This window comes from Heterocephalus glaber, unplaced genomic scaffold, assembly GCF_053883595.1.
Source record: "Heterocephalus glaber isolate CG9 unplaced genomic scaffold, H.glaber_assembly_v1.0 deba00000122, whole genome shotgun sequence".
Taxonomy (NCBI): Eukaryota; Metazoa; Chordata; class Mammalia; order Rodentia; family Bathyergidae; genus Heterocephalus; species Heterocephalus glaber.
In genome coordinates, this window is record NW_028258138.1 from 81,996,468 (window position 1) to 82,015,171 (window position 18,704).

The window sequence follows — 18,704 nt, forward strand, 5'->3', positions numbered from 1 at the left end:
AGCAAAAGCCAGGTTGGATGTATTGATCACATGATAAGTGGCCTCTAGGACACTCAGAGTTTGGGCGTCAGGGTCTGGGCCTCGAGGTTTGGGAAGGACCAGTGGATGATAGTTTAAGGAGGGATACATCTCTTGGATGATAGTCTCAAGTTGTTTTTGTACTCGTTCTTCCCGGAGCTGATCCGAAGGCCCTCCACCGTCCGATATATGGATGGGGGCCTGTGGCGGCCAACAGACGTCTTTTCCCGGAGTGCCGCGACAAGAGGCCTGACCAAATTTAGAGTATCCTTTGGGGCTGGGAAGGTCCCAGTCGCCTCCGACGGAGCCACTATAAGTTCTTTGCAAGACAGCAGTTAAATATATTTTCCCGTCGGAATGGGTACATTGCTGGGCCTCAATATAGCAGGTGGAATGCATTTCGGTGGCCATGACACACCCGGCAGGGCATGGCCCTGGTTTGTCATTGACTGTTGGTATAATCTTAGGTTTAGGGACACATTTCCATTTTTGGTTATATCCTCCTGCTAATGCGGCCTCATAAACTAAGTAGGCAGTCTTATCCCCGCAATCGGTACTGCGAGTGTAACTTGAGGGCACAACCCTACCAGAGCCCCCTGTACAATCACAGGGGTTACCATACAAGGCAGTGAGCAATTGTTCTTTGTTAACTGGTTGAAATCCGCTCTCCGTTGTTGATGCCAGGAGCAGCAACAGGCCGTGCAACAGGATCAGGGGTATCATCTTCAGAGCCTGTAAGCAGAATTTGTCTTGCGATATAAACAAGGTCGAGCCACAGATAAGAGAGTTAGGCTAACCTGATTGAGCTTTTGAAGGTAACCAAAGTGGGCATATTACAATAACATTTTCAGAACTTAACCACTATGAGCATTTTGTAACAACATATTCAGTGTTTAAACATCCTGAACAACTAATACAGTCAATCTACAACCTATTTAGATAATATTCACTATGATATGTCTCCCATAAGATCACATGATATAAAATTTACTAAGGGGTCCCTTTGATGAATTAAGACCAGAATAATCATTTTCTGGGTGGCCACTTCTATATTCATCAAAGGGAATTCCCATCTATGATCGTTTTAACAAATAATTAAGAATATGTATCCTTTTATTTACAACTGTGGATTGCAATTTGATTGTTGCCTGTGGGTGACAATGCACGTTACTTTCATAAATTTCACAACCTGGGAAGAAAAGCATGTCTTTAGTTTAGCCATTTTTCTCTGTAAGTTAACTTAACAATAGGTGAATATCCTATAAAAGGGAAGGAACATTTTGAGCTCAACTGTACGAACACAAACAACAGACAATAGACAGACATATAAGACAGTGTACTTGTGATGATTGTTAAATTGTAATTGTAGGCGCCATTGCTAACTGGTTGAGATTGGGCAATGTCAGGTCATCGGCATCATCAGCAAGCCTATCGACTTGTTTTACTAGGCGTTCTGGGAGCCACCGGGCCGACTTCATTTCCTTGGAGTAAACACACACCGATCCTCGGCCCCAGATAAGTACAGGATCGGGCCCGTGCCATGAGTGGTCCAGGGGGTCTTTCCACATCACCGAGGCAAATTGTCGTTGCGTCTCTGGTTGCCAGAAATGATTGGCTGCAGATAAACCTTTGGCATCCAAATTTAAAAAGTTAAGAATGAATAGTGCATGTGATATCAGGTTTCTAGGAGACCCCTTGGTAGGGTACCATTCCCCCTTTTTTATTTTGTCTAAAGTAATTTTGAGTGTGAGATTAGCCCTTTCTATAATGCCTTGTCCCTGAGGATTATATGGGATTCCCATTATGTGTGTTATTTCAAATTGTTTGCAAAACTTGGAGAAGCCAGAGCTGGTATAGCCGGGACCATTGTCTGTTTTAATTTGTTGTGGACATCCAAGCACTGAGAAGGCAATGAGGAGATGAGCGATGACATGTTTAGTAGCTTCCCCAGACTGCAGGGTGGCAAATATGAATCCACTACAGGTGTCAATGTTGACATGTATATATTTAAGAACGCCAAATTCAGGGTAGTGTGTGACGTCCATTTGCCAGAGGGCATTTGGAATTAAGCCACGAGGATTAACTCCCAGATGAGGCGTAGGAAGGTACAGAGTACACGTAGGGCAGGCCTTAACAATTTGTCTAGCTTGTTCTCTAGTAAGCTTATACATAAGGCGAAGCGTGTGAGCATTAAGATGATGGAATTGGTGTGCCTTCCGTGCCTGGTCAATCGGAATGGGGGCATCAGTATTTATTGAATAGGCAAAAGCCTGAGGTCTTGTGGCTAGGTCTGCTAAGCGGTTGCCCTCTGCGAGCGGGCCAGGTAGGTTAGAGTGGGCACGAAGGTGCCCAATGAAAAAGGATTTGGATCTTTTTCTGATTAGATCTTGTAATTGGAGGAAAAGACCACCAGTCTGAGAAGCAAGTTTGATCAGTCCACATGTCTCTAATAAGGGGACAGATTGAGCAATGTAAGCACTGTCAGTAAAGAGATTAAAAGCTCGGGCAGGGAATGCAGAAAAGACCGCTATGACTGCCTGTAGCTCGGTTAATTGGGCCGATGAGTGGGCAGTTTGGAATTGGACAATGTTATCGTCCCACACATAGGCAGCCATCCCGGTGGAAGAACCATCTGTAAAAATGGATAGGGCTTCTGGCAGAGGAGAACAAGAAGTGACTTTCGGGAAAATGAAGTCATGTCTGTTGGCAAAGTCAATGAGTTTGTTGGGAGGATAGTGATTGTCCAATAACCCTGAATAAGAAGCGAGAGCAATTGGCCAGGAATCGGTAGTCTGCATAAGCCAGTCGATCTGATCTTTAGGGTAGGGTTGGATAATGACATCAGGTTCTTTTCCAAAGTACATCTTTCCATGGTCTCTGCCTAAAATAACCAGGTCTGCAACCGCAACATAATAGGGATAAAAGACCCGCTTAGGGGAAACTGGGAGATGAACCCACAAAAGGGGAGTGGTTTGCCAAAAGACAGCAGTGGGAGACAGAGAGGTTTTGCAGACGATATACTGTAAAGGAGAATTATAATCTATAAAGGTAATTGTTTGATTTTGGATGGCTTGTTCTACCATGCTAATGACTTTGCGCCCCTCGGCAGTGAGCTCCCGAGGTGAGGTGGGGTGGCTATCACCTTGTAGGGTATCATAGAGAGGCTTCAGGTCATGTTTAGTGAGCTTTAAATAGGGCATAAGCCAATTAATGTCTCCAAGCAGTTTTTGGAAGTCATTCAGAGTTTTAAGACCGTCCAGCCGTAAGGTAAGCTTTTGGGAAGAAATGTGACGTCCCTTCATCTGAAATCCGAGGTAACTGTAAGGGTCTTTTAGTTGAACCTTATCAGGGGCAATCTGGAGGCCACGAGATTCAAGGGCCCGCCGAAGGTCAGCATAACAAGCTAAAACCTCACTTCCCAATTGTCCCGCCACGAGGATATCATCCATGTAATGGATAATATACATTTGAGGCCAATTGTCTCGGGTGGATTGGAGTGCTGCGGCTACAAATGACTGGCACAGGGTGGGACTATTGGCCATGCCTTGGGGCAGCACTAGCCATTGAAAGCGCTGCATTGGGGCGCAGAAATTGGTCGCCGGAAGGCTAAATGCGAAGCGTTTTTGATCAGCAGGATGTAGGGGAATGGTGAAAAAGCAATCCTTTAAATCAATAATAACCTTATAATATCCAAGGGGGATGGCTACCGGTGAGGGAAGACCAGGTTGTAAAGCTCCCATAAGTACCATGGTTTTATTAACAGCTCTGAGATCTTGCAAGAGCCTCCATTTTCCCGACCGTTTTTTAATGACAAAAATGGGAGTATTCCAAGGGGAATGGCTAGGAATGATATGGCCAGCATGAAGCTGTTCCTGCACCAGCTGTTGAGCTGCTAATAACTTCTCCTTGGAGAGGGGCCACTGATCGACCCACACTGGATCATCTGAGAGCCAGGTGATCTTTTCAGCATGGACCGCAGGAGTGTCAGTGACCCCTATGGAAAATGGCCTAACCCTGCTCGAGGGGGCCGAGGGACAGGCTCAATGGGGTGAGTAAGGCTTGTAGGGTGTTTTCCCAGCCCTGTTCCTGGAATGTACCCATTTTTAAACATCTGCATAGTGACAATTTCATTGGGGCTGGAAATAATTAGCCCCATTTGTGATAATAGGTCTCTCCCCCATAGATTGACAGGCAACCTTGAGATGATATAAGGTTGAATGGTGCCCTGATTACCATCTTGGTCCCTCCAGGTCAGATCTTTGGCACTTTGTTTAGGATTTTGACTTTGACCTATACCCCTGAGATGGGTGAGGGTGTCCTTCAATGGCCACGCCCGAGCCCAATCCTCTCCCTTTATGATAGTTACATCAGCACCAGTGTCGACCAACCCAGAAAACTGTCTCCCATCTAACCACAAGGTCATGAGAGGCTTTTGTGCTGAAAGTATCTCCGACCAGTAGACATCGGATGAGCCGAAACCCTGGCTACCTCGGGTGTCATTAAGAGCCTTATGAGAGGTAGGGAGAAGGGGAAGGAGTAACAGTTGAGCAAATCTGTGGCCTCATTGAATGGTATTAATAACTTTGGGGGAAGAAGCCATAACTTTAATTTCCCCGGAGTAGTCGCTATCAATCACTCCTGGGTAAACCAGCAGTCCATTCATGGTGCTGCTGCTTCGGCCTATTACGAGACCAAAGGTCTCCTTAGGTAAGGGTCCAAAGACTCCTGTGGCGAGGGCCTGGACTCCCATTTCTGGGGTCAATACTGTGTGGGTGGTGGCACTGAGGTCCAATCCGGCACTTCCTTTTGTGGCTCTGACGAGGTCTGAAATGGATTGCTGTTTATTGGAGCAAAATTGAGCGCCCCGTAAATTTGTTTGGAATTGGGGGCCCGGGGCTGGCCCCCTTTCCCATTTCCCGAATTCGAACCCTGGAGAGGGGGGAGGGGCCGGCCCTGGGCATCAGTTTTGGATCAACACTCACTCGCCCAATGCCTCCCCCGATTGCATCGGGGGCAGGGCCCTGGGGGCGGAGCGTTGGGGCCCTGCATTTTAGCGGTCGGGCATTCTCTAGCAAAATGGCCGGTGGCCCCACACTGGAAGCACTTATTGCCGACGTGGCGTTGCAGGAATTGTTTTACTGTGAAGCCTTGCATGGCAGCTGCCATGGCAAGGCCCTGTTGGTAGGCGGCCCCAATCTCAGAGCAAAGGCGAATGTAGCCGAAAAGGTCAGTTTTCTTTTTATAGGGGCGGATAGCGGCCTGACAGGCGGCGTTGGCGTTCTCAAAAGCAAGCTGTTTAACGAAATCTGTCCCCGTCTCCGCGCTCCCAAAAATCCGGCCTGCCGCCGTGAGAAGGCGGTGGACAAAGTCCGCAAACGGCTCGTCTGGCCCCTGTTGGATATTAGTGAGGGAGGCACTTACGTCTCCTTTGGAGGGGAGTTTTCTCCAGGCCCTAGTGGCTGCGGTCTGAATCTGGGCATACAACCCCGCGTCAAATTGCATTTGTTGGTCATTAGCGGCGTAGGCCCCCTCCCCAAGAAGCATGTCAAGCACCCAACCATTTCCCGCCTGAGCATTGCGTCTAGCGGTCCCTCGGCAATTCTCAACATACTCAGATTTCCATAATAAGTAGTCACCTCCTGCAAGGGTGGCGCGAGCCAGAGTCTGCCAATCAATTGGGGTGAGCCAATTTTCTGCCACCGATTCTAAAATAGCCATGGTGTAAGGTGCAGTGGCCCCGTATTGAGCCGCAGCTGTTTTAAGCTCTTTAATAACCTTGAAATCAAAGCCGCTATGGTGTCTCCATGCCTGACCCTGTGCGTCAGCAGTCTCAGTGACAGGGAAGGCTTCCACAGTTTCAAGTTCTAGGGGTACCCTTGATCCAGATGGCACCCTGGGGGTTGCCCCTCTAATGGGGGGTCGTGGCTTATGGGTGTCTTCTCTAGGGACATTTTCATGGGCCTTGCCTGTTCTTAAGCCTTCAAGCTGGGTGATAAGTTCTTGATGTTCCTTTTCTAACCTTATCTGTTCTTTTAGAAAGTCTATTTTGTCCCGGAGTTCCTTTTGGGGATCAACAACAGGATAGGCCAGAGCGGGAGTGTTGGGGCCTGGAGGGATATAAGGAGGGGGGCACCCAGAGCCGCCCTGCAGTGCTTCCCCCGCAGACTCGTCAGTCCCAGAGTCCTTTTGGGGCGGCTCTGGGGGCGGAGGTGGGCAGCGATAGGCTTGAAGGGAGGGATATAGGGGCGGAACCTCCCGTGAGGGTGGGGCTGCCTTAGAGGCAGTGACGGAGGGAGAGGAAGCGGGGGTCCGGCGAGGCTTTGCCTTATAGGGCTTGGCAGGGATCGTGGCCGTTTGGGATTGGTCCGAGGGAGCGTTATGTCCGTCGGGGGTGGGATCATCGTCACTGTCAAAGGACATCAAGTCCTCTTCCTCGTCTGGCGAGGAAGTCGTGGCCTTAACGGGCCTGGGTCCCGGCGCCATATCGGCGTCCCGGGAGACTACGTCAGAGCCGCCTGGAGGCGTTGGATTTTCACCAGTGCGGAGGGCTATCTCTCCAACCTGTATAGCTTGAGCTACCACTGGGTCCCTCGTCTTTTGAGAGATGATATCATTGATCAAATTCCAATAAGAGAACGCCGCAATCGGGACCTTTCCGGGTCCGCAAGCAGCATAATAATCCTAAAGAGCTTCCCCTACCCTTTTCCATCTCTTTTCGTCAATGGTTCCCTCGGCAGGGAACCAGGGACAGAGATCCTTAATATAATCAAAAAATTTTAACAACTGTTTGACTGTAACCTTTACCCCTCGTGCCTGTAAAGTTTCTTTAAGACCTTGTACAAATAACTCATGCTGGCTAATGCCCTGTCCCATAATCGCTGCTCAACTCACCGAAGTGCAGGAAAGACGGCAGGTTCACGTCAATTGCAAGCCTCTCCTGTGTCGAGGGTGCTCTTTGTTCCTCAATCTTAATCTTAGGGCCCCTGAGCAGCGTCCTTCACTGGATCCCCCGTTCTCGGGCCCCACATTGGGCGCCACTTGTCCCGGCCCGCGGGTAAGTCAACGAAGACCCTAGAGGGGGAGCGAGGATGAGAGGGGACAGGGGACACGAGAGATGGAGACAAGACAGGTTTCTGATCAAGTCTCGTTTATTGCAGAAGCTGCTACAACATATATACTGTAGGGCTAGAGGGGAGGAGCAAGAGGTGGGTACTGGGGATACTTCCTTGTTGCCGGGTAGATCTTCAACAAGCCCGGGCATGTCCATCAAAGGCCTGCAGCAAGCCTGGGCATGTCCGTAGAAGGCACTCAAGAGTTCCAGCGGGGGGGGGGGCAGGGCCCCCTACACCATTTCCCATATACACAGCATTGATGGGTTTTCCTGTCTGCTGGACGATAGCACCACAGCTGCAGACAGGTGAGCCCGTGTGTAGAGGTGAAGAGTTAAGTTCAAGGGCTTCCAGCAAGTGAGTCCTGGGCCAGTGGGACCTCGAGGTCCCCTCTCCATTCCTGAGCTCTGCCGCCTTGCTGTCTAGTGTATGTGCAAATGCAGGGAAACCTCCGGGAGACTGGGGGAGTTGGTTACCCTACCTCCAAGACCCCTCTGTCAGCTCTGTCTCTGGCTTCTTCCTTTTCTGGGCAAGCAACAGAGCATGCTTACCCTAGACAAATCCATAAAGCATCTCACTGTCTCAGGAAATACGATCTTCCCCTTTACCTGCAGGCTAAGTTCCAAGACCTGTGGACACCTGAAACCAAATCCTATAGACAATATACTTGTTCCTGAATCTGTGGTGGGAACCTATGGCACACAAGCTGCAGTGGCTGTTTGTTATCACTGAAAGCTCCAAAAGGTTCTATATGCACACACCAGGCATAAAGTGTAACTCTTGGGTAGGCCTGATAAGAAATTAACAGTAATAACTAACAAGAGAATAATTATAGCAATATGCTATAACAAAAGCTATTCAAAACCTATGAGATGTAGAAATGAAAATAAACCACTATTCCATATAACTAATGTGCACTAGTAGAAAAGCTGATGAATTCTTTATTCCTGGAATTTCACATGCAACCTTTTCAGACCACAGTTAACCATAGGTAACTGAAATGGAGAGTGAACCCCAGAGGCGCCGAACCCTGTCGGGACCCCACTGACCCTGGGGATTGCGGCTGGTCTCTGTGGTGGGGCCCATCTTGTGCACTGCAGGGTGTTCAGCAGCACTGCCAGCCTCTACAGTGCCCCCTCCTGGGCCTGACAGGGGCACACCCTTCCCTGGTTGTGGCAGCCAAAGACATCTCCAAACCTTGCTAGGCACCCCAGGGGGCAAAGTTGCCTTCAACTGAGAACCATCCTCCCGGCCCATCTCCACCCCCTGGAGAAAGGGTAGGAAGGAGGAGGAGGGAGAGGCCTGAGTAAGGAAGGGAAGAGAAGGAAAGGGGCATTGTGGATTAACTAACGGTGAATGTGTAACGCCCTGCTGAACGGAATCAGCGTGGTCTGGGCCTGGAGAATCCACCTGAGGATTGTTGTCAGTAGCCATGAAAAGAGAATCGGAGGGGAAGATCAGGCCTTATAATTTTCTAGGAGAAGCTTGCTGCTGATGGATTTCCTGATGGGAACTTGGCTATTCTCCAAGGAGGAGGAGCCCAGGGCCTCACGGTCGCCAGGAATGGCTGCTGTTTTCATCAGGGGAGCTCTGATCTTCACCATGAGCATCACTTCCTGGATCCAATGTGGATCCTTCAGCTTGGTGGCACAAACCCTTCATCTCACTGGAGTAGCTTTTCTGGCTCTTGTCACTGCAGTTTGGGCCTTCCTGGGGCAGATCTTCAGTATGGACAAGCATGAGCCATTGCCGTGGGCTCTAGGCCACTGGCTGGACTCATGGAGGACACTGCCTTGGACTCTAGGCCTTTAGCTGGACTTATGTGGGACACTGCTGAGATCTAGGTCCTCAGCTGGATTCTTTGGGTCTCTAGTGTTCAGTTAATCTCTTGCACTCCTTTGCATTTGACTTTTTGGGTAATTATCATAAAATAATCCTATAAATTTTGTGTCCTGAATTTAATGTATTCCCTTGCCAAAACCCTGACTACCACAGAGGGAAAGGAGAAAGAACACAAAATATGAAAATAGGACAATAAAACAAGGCAGAAAATGGTTATAAAGCATTTAAAATTTGATTCCAAGAACAAAATGCATTCATTCAACTTCTGCTAGATTTAACTCTAATTTCAAAGATGAAAATTTCATGGCAAAATCTTTAAATTCTTCCACTCCTCAAAAAATAAAAAAGGTTCACATTGACCAATTTATGTATACATGGGATTTTGATAAAGAAAATACAAATCAGATTCTAATGGGTTCACAGAGGATGAATCAGCTGATCCCGTTGAATAACACTCTGTCCATCCAAGGGCCCCAGATACAGGGAGACTGGGATACCAGGGTTTGTCTGTCTGAACCCATGCTTGGTGGTTTATCTTGCTCTGTTGCTTGCTGATGGTCACCTTCGTATTCAGTGTTTTGGAGAAAGAACCAAGGACTTGGCCAGCTGTTGTCAGTGGGCTGGGGTGGGGCTGCAATGAGATGCAGAGGTGTTTGGGGTGCGGGACCCTTACTAGCAAATCCTGAAGGTGCTGAGAGGAGAATAGATGGCTGCGGAAAAGAAGCCCAGACTGTCTCTCTGGGCCTGAGCAAGCTCATTCATTGGTGGTGGCTGCATAGTTTTATGAGAATATCATTCTTGTGCTTTAAATAAATCAAGCTTCTCAAGCGTTACTTTGATTCCAAAAGCAGAGAAAGACTCAATCAAAAAAGAGAACTACAGGCCAATCTCCCTAATGAACATGGATGCAAAAAATCCTCAGCAAGACACTGGCAAACAGAATATAGAGGGTCATCAAGAAGAGCACACACCCTGAACAAGTCGGATTTATCCCAGGGATGCAAGGAAGGTTCAACATATGTAAATCAATAAATGTAATATACTATATTAATAGAGCCAAGGACAAAAACCATATGATCATCTCGATGCAGAAAAAGCATTTGACAAAATTCAACACCCATTCATGATAAAAACCCTATAGAAAATTGGAATAGAAGGTCTTTATCTCAACCTGATAAAGGCTATCTATGAAAAACCAACAGCCAGCATCATACTAAATGGTCAAAAACTGAAAACCTTCACACAAAAATCAGGGACAAGACAAGGATGTCCACTATCACCACTCCTGTTCAATATAGTTCTGGAAACATCAGCCACACCAATTAGACAAGAGAAAGAAAAAAAAGGAATAAAGATAGGAAAGGAAGAAGTTAAGCTGTCATTATTTGCTGATGATATGATACTGTACATAGGAATCCCAAAGAATTCCATCAAAAGACTTCTAGACTTAATTGACAGATTCAGTAGAGTAGCTGGATATAAGGTCAACACTCAAAAATCAATAACCTTCTTGTACACAAACAACAGACTCACTGAGAGAGAAATTAGGGAAACAATTCCTTTTACAATAGCTCCAAAAAATTGAAATATCTAGGAATCAATCTAATGAAGGAAGCAAAAGTCCCCTACATTGAAAACTATAGCACTCTGAAAAAAGAGATCAAAGAGGATATACGAAAATGGAAAGACATCCTCTGTTCCTGGATAGGAAAAGCTAATATAGTGAAAATGGCCATATTTCCAAAACTGCTACATAGAGTCAATGAAATCCCAATTGAAATCCCAAAAGTATATTTCACAGAACTAGAGAAAATAATCCAAAAATTCATTTGGAACCAGAAGAGACCTAGAATAGCAAAAGCAATTCTAGGCAATAAAGATATGGCAGGGGGTATCACAATCCCCAACTTGAAACTATGCTACAAAGCCACTGTGATAAAAACAGCATGGTACTGGTAAAGAAACACACCTGAGGATTAGTGGAATAAATTAGAAGATGCGTAAACAACTCCAAACATACTCAGCCATCTCATCTTTGACAAAGGAACCAACCATCCTCACTGGAGGAAAGATAGCCTCTTTAATAAATGGTGTTGGAAAAATTGGATTTCAACCTGCCAAAGATTAAAACTAGACCCCTATCTTTCACCATGCACTAAACTAAAATTGAAGTGGATTAAAGATGTAAATATTAAAACAGAAAAACTAAACTTGCTGGAAGATAAGTTAGGTAGAACTCTTGAAGACATTGGCTTAGGAAAAGACTTTATGAAAAAACCTCAGTAGCACAGGAACTAGCACAATGAATCAACAACTGGAATCTCATCCTATTAAAAAGCTTCTGCACTGCAAGAGAAACCACAGAGCTAAGAGACAACCTACAATGTGGGAAAAAAATTTTAGCAGCTGCTCCTCAGACAAAGGTTACTATCTAGAATACATAAAGAACTCAAAGAAATCAGACCCCCCAAATATAAAGACCCAATTCAAAAGTAGGCACCTGAAATGAACAGATGTTTCTCAGACAAAGAAGTAAAAGCAGCAAATAAACATATGAAAAGGGCCAGGGATTTAGCTCAGTGGTTTCGCCGCCTGCTGTGCAAGCGCAAGGATCTGAGTTCAATCCCGGGTACCAAAAAAAAAAATATATGAAAAAATGTTCAACATCACTGGTCATTCGAGAGATGCAGATGAAAAACAACACTGAGATTCCATCTCACCACAGAAAGAATGGCTGCTATCATGAAATCAACCAATAACAAATGCTGGCGAGGGTGTGGAGAAAAAGGAACCCTTCTCCATTGTTGGTGGGAGTGCAGACTGGTGCAACCACTGTGGAAGTGAGTATGGAGATACCTCAAAGAACTAGGACTAGATATCCCATTTGACCCAGCTATTCCCTTGCTGGGTATCTTCCCAAAAGAATTAAAAGAATCATACCACAGTGATACATGTGCATCCATGTTCATACCGGCACAGTTTGTAATAGCTAAAGCTTGGAAACAGCCCAAGTGTCCATCAACTGGAGACTGGATAAAGAAGATGTGGGTTTTTTAATAAAATGGAGTACTACTCAGCCATAAAGAATGAGAAACTAGAGCTATTTATAGCTAAATGGATGCACATTGAGGCCATACTCTTAAGTGAAATAAATAGGACACACATGTGTAAATACTGAGTAGTTTCTCTGGTGTGAAAAACTAAAAGTGTAAGTAAGTATCAAAATGTATAAGTGATATTGTGAAATAGGAAGAAAAGGTCTAAAGGAGTAGGGGAAGTGGGAGGGGTAGGGGAAAGGAAAGAAGGGAAAAGAAAAAATATGAGAAAAAGAAAATATGTCTTTGTAAGTAGAGAAGGGTGGAGGGGGTGAAGGGAGGGCAGGGGAATGGGGAAAATATAAGAACCAAGATACTCATATACAGGTTCAATATCTCAATGATGAATGTAACTGTATTGTATACCTAAAATGTACCAATAAACTTAATGAAAAAATTAAAATAAAAAATAAATTGAGCTTCTAAAATACATGAGAATATGCAAACTTCAGGCATATTATTTTATGTCTAACAAGTAATATTATAAAATAGACTCATTCCAAACAACAAGAATGCAGATTATTTATAGCTATTTATTTATAAGTATTATAAGCAAATGAACTAATCTAGTGCGAGGTAGAACTGCAAAGCTCACTAGCCTTGTTAGCCTAGCAGCTCAGGCGGAGTCACCAATGCTAATCCCCATGGCGCCCTGGCTCTGCTTCCCATCCCTCTCGAGGTCACCTGGCAGCTGCCTCCAGGGTGGTGGAGCCCCGTGAACTCCCCTAAGACCAAGCAACACCCAATACTCTGACACTCGTGAGGACCCGGAGCCCTCAGTCCTTCCCTTCTAAGTACAGATGTCTGTTGCTTAGCAACCGGGATCCTTTCTGAGAGATCCATGGTTGTCTGAACATCTCACAGGGCACTCAGCACAAGCCTAGGCAGGACAGCCTGCCAGGTATATCTCCTGGGCAGCAAGGGGTGGCTGTTAGTTCTATGCCACAAACCTGTTCAGTGTGCTAACCCTGGGTGTGTCTAGAAGTGCCCATTCCCAGGCCACCTGCAGCCAAGCCCCTGGCACAGCTCCAGGGTGGAAGAGACACGCACCCCACCTGCTGGTGTTCTGCTCCAGCCGGCATCCCCTGTGGTTGGTTACATGGTCTTGGGCTGTGAGCCCCTTAGGAGTAAATGGCCCAAAGCAGCGTGGGCCTTGGTCTTACCCCAGTGCTAGGCTGGTCTCAGCAGGCGGTGGGCTCAGGTGAGCAGCCTGGAGGCACTGGGGGCCACAGGTAGGATGCAGGAGCCTGGGGCTTGTCCATCGCATGACGGCCCAGAACTGGACAGAACCCTGCAGTGCCTGGTCACAGGCTGGTAACTAGATGGGGATCTAGACCTACTGCACCCAGGGAAAGGGTGTTGGGACAGACTATTTCTTCTGAGTACATCTAAGCAAGTGTTGATATCTAGAATGTATAAGGACAGCAGAAAAACAAATGACCTGATTTTAATACAGCCAATAGCATTAGAGAAATGGAAGTCAGAACTACACTGAGATTCCATCTCACCCAGTCAGAATGGTAGGTGGAATGAAGGGATGCCAGGTGTAAAAGTCATAATAACCTCAGTGAACGTGGACATTACATGCCATAAACATGAAGAAAGATTAACAATGTCGACAAGAATGAAAAAGGAAAAGGAGAACTAGAGGAGGAGGGAGGGAGGGAGAGGGAAGAGAATTTTAAAAAGAAACAAGGTGTGTTGTGTGTATGCACCAACTCCCCAGGATGACATTAAAATACAGGTGCTGCAAACATGTAGGAATAAAATAAAATTTAAAAAACTAAAAAATGCAGAAGACAGTGGTGAAGATGGGGGTGGGCTGGGGTGGGGAGGAACCCTCCCCACCCTGTTGGTGGGCATGTAAGCTACAACAACCACTATGGAAATCAGGGTGGGGATCCCTCAAAAAGCTAACACTACAAATTCCATTTGACCCAACTATGACTCTCCTGGGGAGATTCCTGAAAGAATTAGCAGCATATTTTGATGATACCTGTGTGCCCATGTTTTTAGCAGCACAACTCATGATAGGTAAGCTCTGGAAACAGCCTAGATGCCTGTCAACAAATGAATGGGTTAAAAAAAAAGTAGTCATATGCACAATGGAGCATTATTCATAATGGAGTATGCCACAGGAAGGATGAAACTGTGTCATTTGCAGAAAATAGGTGGAACTGGAGACCAGCATGTTATGTGAAATAAGCCTGACTCAGAGGGTTAAATATCACATTTTCTCAAAAATGAAAAGCCTAAAATATAAATGAATGAATGAATAAAATAAAGAACAGATGATTGGAAACTACAAGGTAGACTCTTGGAGATAAGAGATCAGGAAGAGGGGCACAGGGAAGGGGTACAGAGATTGAGAATGACCATAGGGCAGGAGGTTTAACTCAGTGGCTCCAGTGCCTGCCTTACAAGCACAAGGTTTGATCCCTGGTACCAAAAAAAAAAAAAGAAAAAAAAAGAAAAGAAGAGTGACCAAGATATGCTATATGTGTGTACCAATTCCCCACAAATACGTACTAATAAAAAAGAGCAGAGTGATTGATTTAAATAGTTCTCCAAAGAAGATATACCATACCAATGGCCAACAGGTAAGTGACAAAGTGTTCAACATCACTAATCATCCAGGAAATGCAAATCAAAATCACAATCAAATACCACCTCATTCCAGTAAGAATGACTGCTATCAAAAAGGCTAATGATAACAAGTGCTGGTGAAGATGTGGACAAAGAGGAGCACTCACTGGTAGGAACATAAATTAGTAGAGCCATTGTGGAAAATGGTATGGAGGTTCATCAAGAATTAAAACTAGAGCTATCCCATGACTTAGCAATCCCCTACCAGTATATACTGTCAAAAGGCACATGCACCCCACATTCATTGTAGCACTACCCACAATCACCACAGAATGGAAACAACTTAAGGGTCTATCACATGAGGAAGAAAACATGGTACATATATGTGATGGGATATCATTCAGCCATAAGATGAATGAAATCCTGTCCTTGGCAACAACACGGACGAAACTGGTGATCTTATGTTAGGTGAAATAAGCCAGGCACAGAAAAACAAGCATGGTGGAACCTCATCCATATGTGACAGTTGAAAGGTGGATCTTGCAGAAGTTGGGGGTAAAACGGCGGGTACTGAAAGTCAGAGAGTGGGGCCAAGAGGCAAAGGGGGAAGGCTGATGGGCGGGTGCTAGGTTGTAATCAGAGAGAAGCAAGCCACTGCACAGCGGAGTGAGCAATAACGTAGGACACAGAAAGGTTCCACCTGATTCCCACATCATCACAGTTGTGTGCGTGTTCTAGCCCATTACATGGCACTCCATCAGTGTATACCACTTTTATGTCTTTATTTATCAGTTTAAAATAATAAAATAATTTTAAAATAATTTTAAAGTAATTTTAAAATAATTTTTTAAAACCCTTACTCAAACATTCTAAGGCCAAAACGCCTGAGAGATGATTTTAGACCTCTGTCATTTGTGGCTGCCGATGACCTTGATAAGCACACTGTGGTTTTCTACATGATTCCTTATGCTTTTCCCAAGGACAGGGGTTCCACAAACCTCCATTCCAGCCATCCTCCACCTGCGACCGACTTCAGATGAGCAGCCGCCTGCCCCTGGGACTTGGGTGACCCGAGGACACCGGGATCACAAGCCCTCCTGGAAAGCGTGATTGTGTCGATGCCGGTTCCAAACCAGCTGTGCAGAGGTCTGGGGTCCCGGGCTACCTCACAAGTGCTGAGTGACAGTGGCAACAGCGCACTTCCCAGTAGCCCTGGAGAACTGAGCGTCGATCTCTCTCGCTGTGGTGCCCACACTTGGCTCTCTCGCCATCATGCACAGTCTGAAGCTGCCCGCGCCTGTGACAAATCCCTTCTGCCAGGCCACCCTGGACTGCGCTGAGCCGGTGGCAGGAGGAGTAGGAAGGCCTCAGGGCGCTGCCGCAGCAGGGCTGGGCTGGGCCAGACACACAGATGACTGTGGCCCTGAGGGCCGCAGAGCCCCGCAGAGAGATTTAGGAGTGGAGGGAGAACCGCACTTTCAGTGACCAGACAGACTGCTGCACAGCCAGCCCTGCAGGGCCCCACTCCCTCCAGGCACTCCTGCCTAATGCAAGTTCCCAGACTGCGCTCCTGCCTGCCCCTCTGAAGCTCTGAGCACTTAGCCAGGGACACTGTGCTCACCCTTGGCACCACGGCCACATCTGAGCACTGACCGCAGATGACCCCAGGTGACCCTTGTTAGATGCGTAGACGTTCCCAGGCCCCTGCGGGACTGGCACATGTTGCCTTCTGTGATCAGTGGAGTGGGTAGGAAACTGCTCTCGCTGCTCCAAGTCTGTTCGGGTGAGGCCACCAGATCCCACCAGCCAGCCAGGAGTCTTCCTGCCAGCAAGCTGCAGCTCTGGTGGTTCTCCAGTTTGTATTTATATCTGTACACGCCTCTTCCATCAAAATATGCCACAGGCAACTAAAAGAGATGGAATCAAATATTAATGCCCAGGATGCCCACGCATTTTTGTAATGCCTTCAACCTCCTTTACAAAGGATTTTAATGCACTCTTGTAATTTTAGTTCAGCACAGTGCCATCAGCACATCTCTGTCTCTCTCTGGACCGCAGAGGCTTGTTAACTGCATGCTCACCGCTCCACCCGCTGAGGGAGAAGCCACCGTGCCAGGCGCACAGAATTCACCTAGAGCTGGGCTCGGGAACCATGCCATACCGCTGGGCCCCCGCTGGGCACCCTGTAGGAGGGCATCACCTGAAGTGCCCAGACTTTTCCCTGCCCATTCCGTGAAGCTAGACTTTCATGCCACCTCCATGAAGTCTTTAGCATCCGCATCACACCCACCTCCTGTGCTTTCTCTCCACCTCCCTTATGAAAAACTACCTCGTCTAGTAATTACCCATGTCTCATACAATGCTCCAGCTGAGCAGCGTGAGGGTGATTTCGCATCTTTGTGCCCCAGAACAACAAAAGTCGCAAACTACTTGTCTGGATAAATGGGGAAAATGGTCACTCTGCCTCCAGGGCTCGGATGGAGGCAATTCAGGGAGAATAAAGGCCAGATCGATGTTTGCAGCCTAGCTGAAAAATGAACTATGGTTTCAAAATGTATTTTCGTGGAGGAAAAATCGGATTTACGAGGCAACTTTATATGAATATGAGGCATTGGTGAGAGTATCCGGTTTCTGAACCCCCTGGAAGGGCCGGGCTGCTTCTCCGCCTGTGCTTGGTGACAAAACAGTCTGGCCTGGTCCACCCTGCACTCCTGTGCAGGTACAGGGAAGACGCAGGAGGCTGCCTGGTGGAGCTGCTCCCCACATCCTGCCCAGGAAGCCTGTTCTTCTCAGCATTTGAAATGTGTCCTTACAGAATCATAATCAGCTCTCAGAAAAGCAAGTCACCAATATTCAGTGAACAGTCAGACAGCACTGTCAAATGGGGTTCTGCACCCTAAACTATTGTTATCATAAACACCAAGTAAATGCACAGACACCCACTCGTGCTCTGTGAACCCACACAGCTCACTTTTACTCGGCATGGAAAACTGGCTGGGATTCCTTCTGATTCGGAGCAGTGAGTTTTAGAGCAACAGTTGGTTTATGCTCCGGATCGCTAAGCTCTCGCTGGTTCCTCCCGGGAGGAAAGTGTTCCCTTCAGCCAACTGGTCCCAAGTGCTCCAGGTGTTAGCCAGTAACGTGCGGGAAATGCATCCTTTGGTGGAAGGAGCTTGGAGAGAGGTTGACCAAGGCCAGGGCTGGTTACTCGGAGACTTAACAGACCTTCAACACCAGGTGTGGGCTGAGTCTGGAGGATTCTGCAAGGCACTTATGCTCTGGACACACATTTGGACAGCGCTACCTTGTGAGTGCTGATATTTCCTATGAAACTACAAATGCTACTGACGAAGAAAGCCAGGGAAAGGGATATTGATATTGTCTTAATGCTTCTTCTATAAATAGTATAAAATGCAACAACTCCCTCATTACAAACACTTGCAGAATAACCTTAAAAGGAATTTAACTCCTAGGCGCTGCAAATGTTTTCCATCAGCTTTTGCTCATTATGCTTAGCTCACTCTTCTCCCTCAACCGTTTCTTAGTGTGAATAACAATAATTACTACAGCTATCCTGGAGGGCATTTTTAATATTTTCTATGAGCTGTGCTAAATGCAGCTCTTTAAATCCTCAGATCCGACTTAAATCCTTCGCCCAGTAAATGGCAGCATCCGCCACCAGCTTCCTGTGTCTCCCGCCTCTGCCTTAGGGAAGAGAGGCAAAGCGGAGGCAGCCTGCACTTCGAGGTCAGAGTCTCCTGCACATTCCCGGCTGATTCCCCTCTGCATCCGTACCAGCAGAGGGGACCCCACGGGACCATGTCCAGAGCTGCCTGGGGGGATCACATGGTGTCCTCCGCTCTTGCTGAATCCTGTTTGTTTATTCCTGAACATTTTTTCCCTGAAATTCTTTTATTGGTGCATTTTAGGTAAACAATACGTTTACGTTTATCATTGGGATCTTGTACCTGTGCGTGACGTATCTTGTTCTTCCCCGCCCCCCATTCCCTGGGCACCCTTCACCCCCTCCACCCCTCCCTATTTACATAGACTT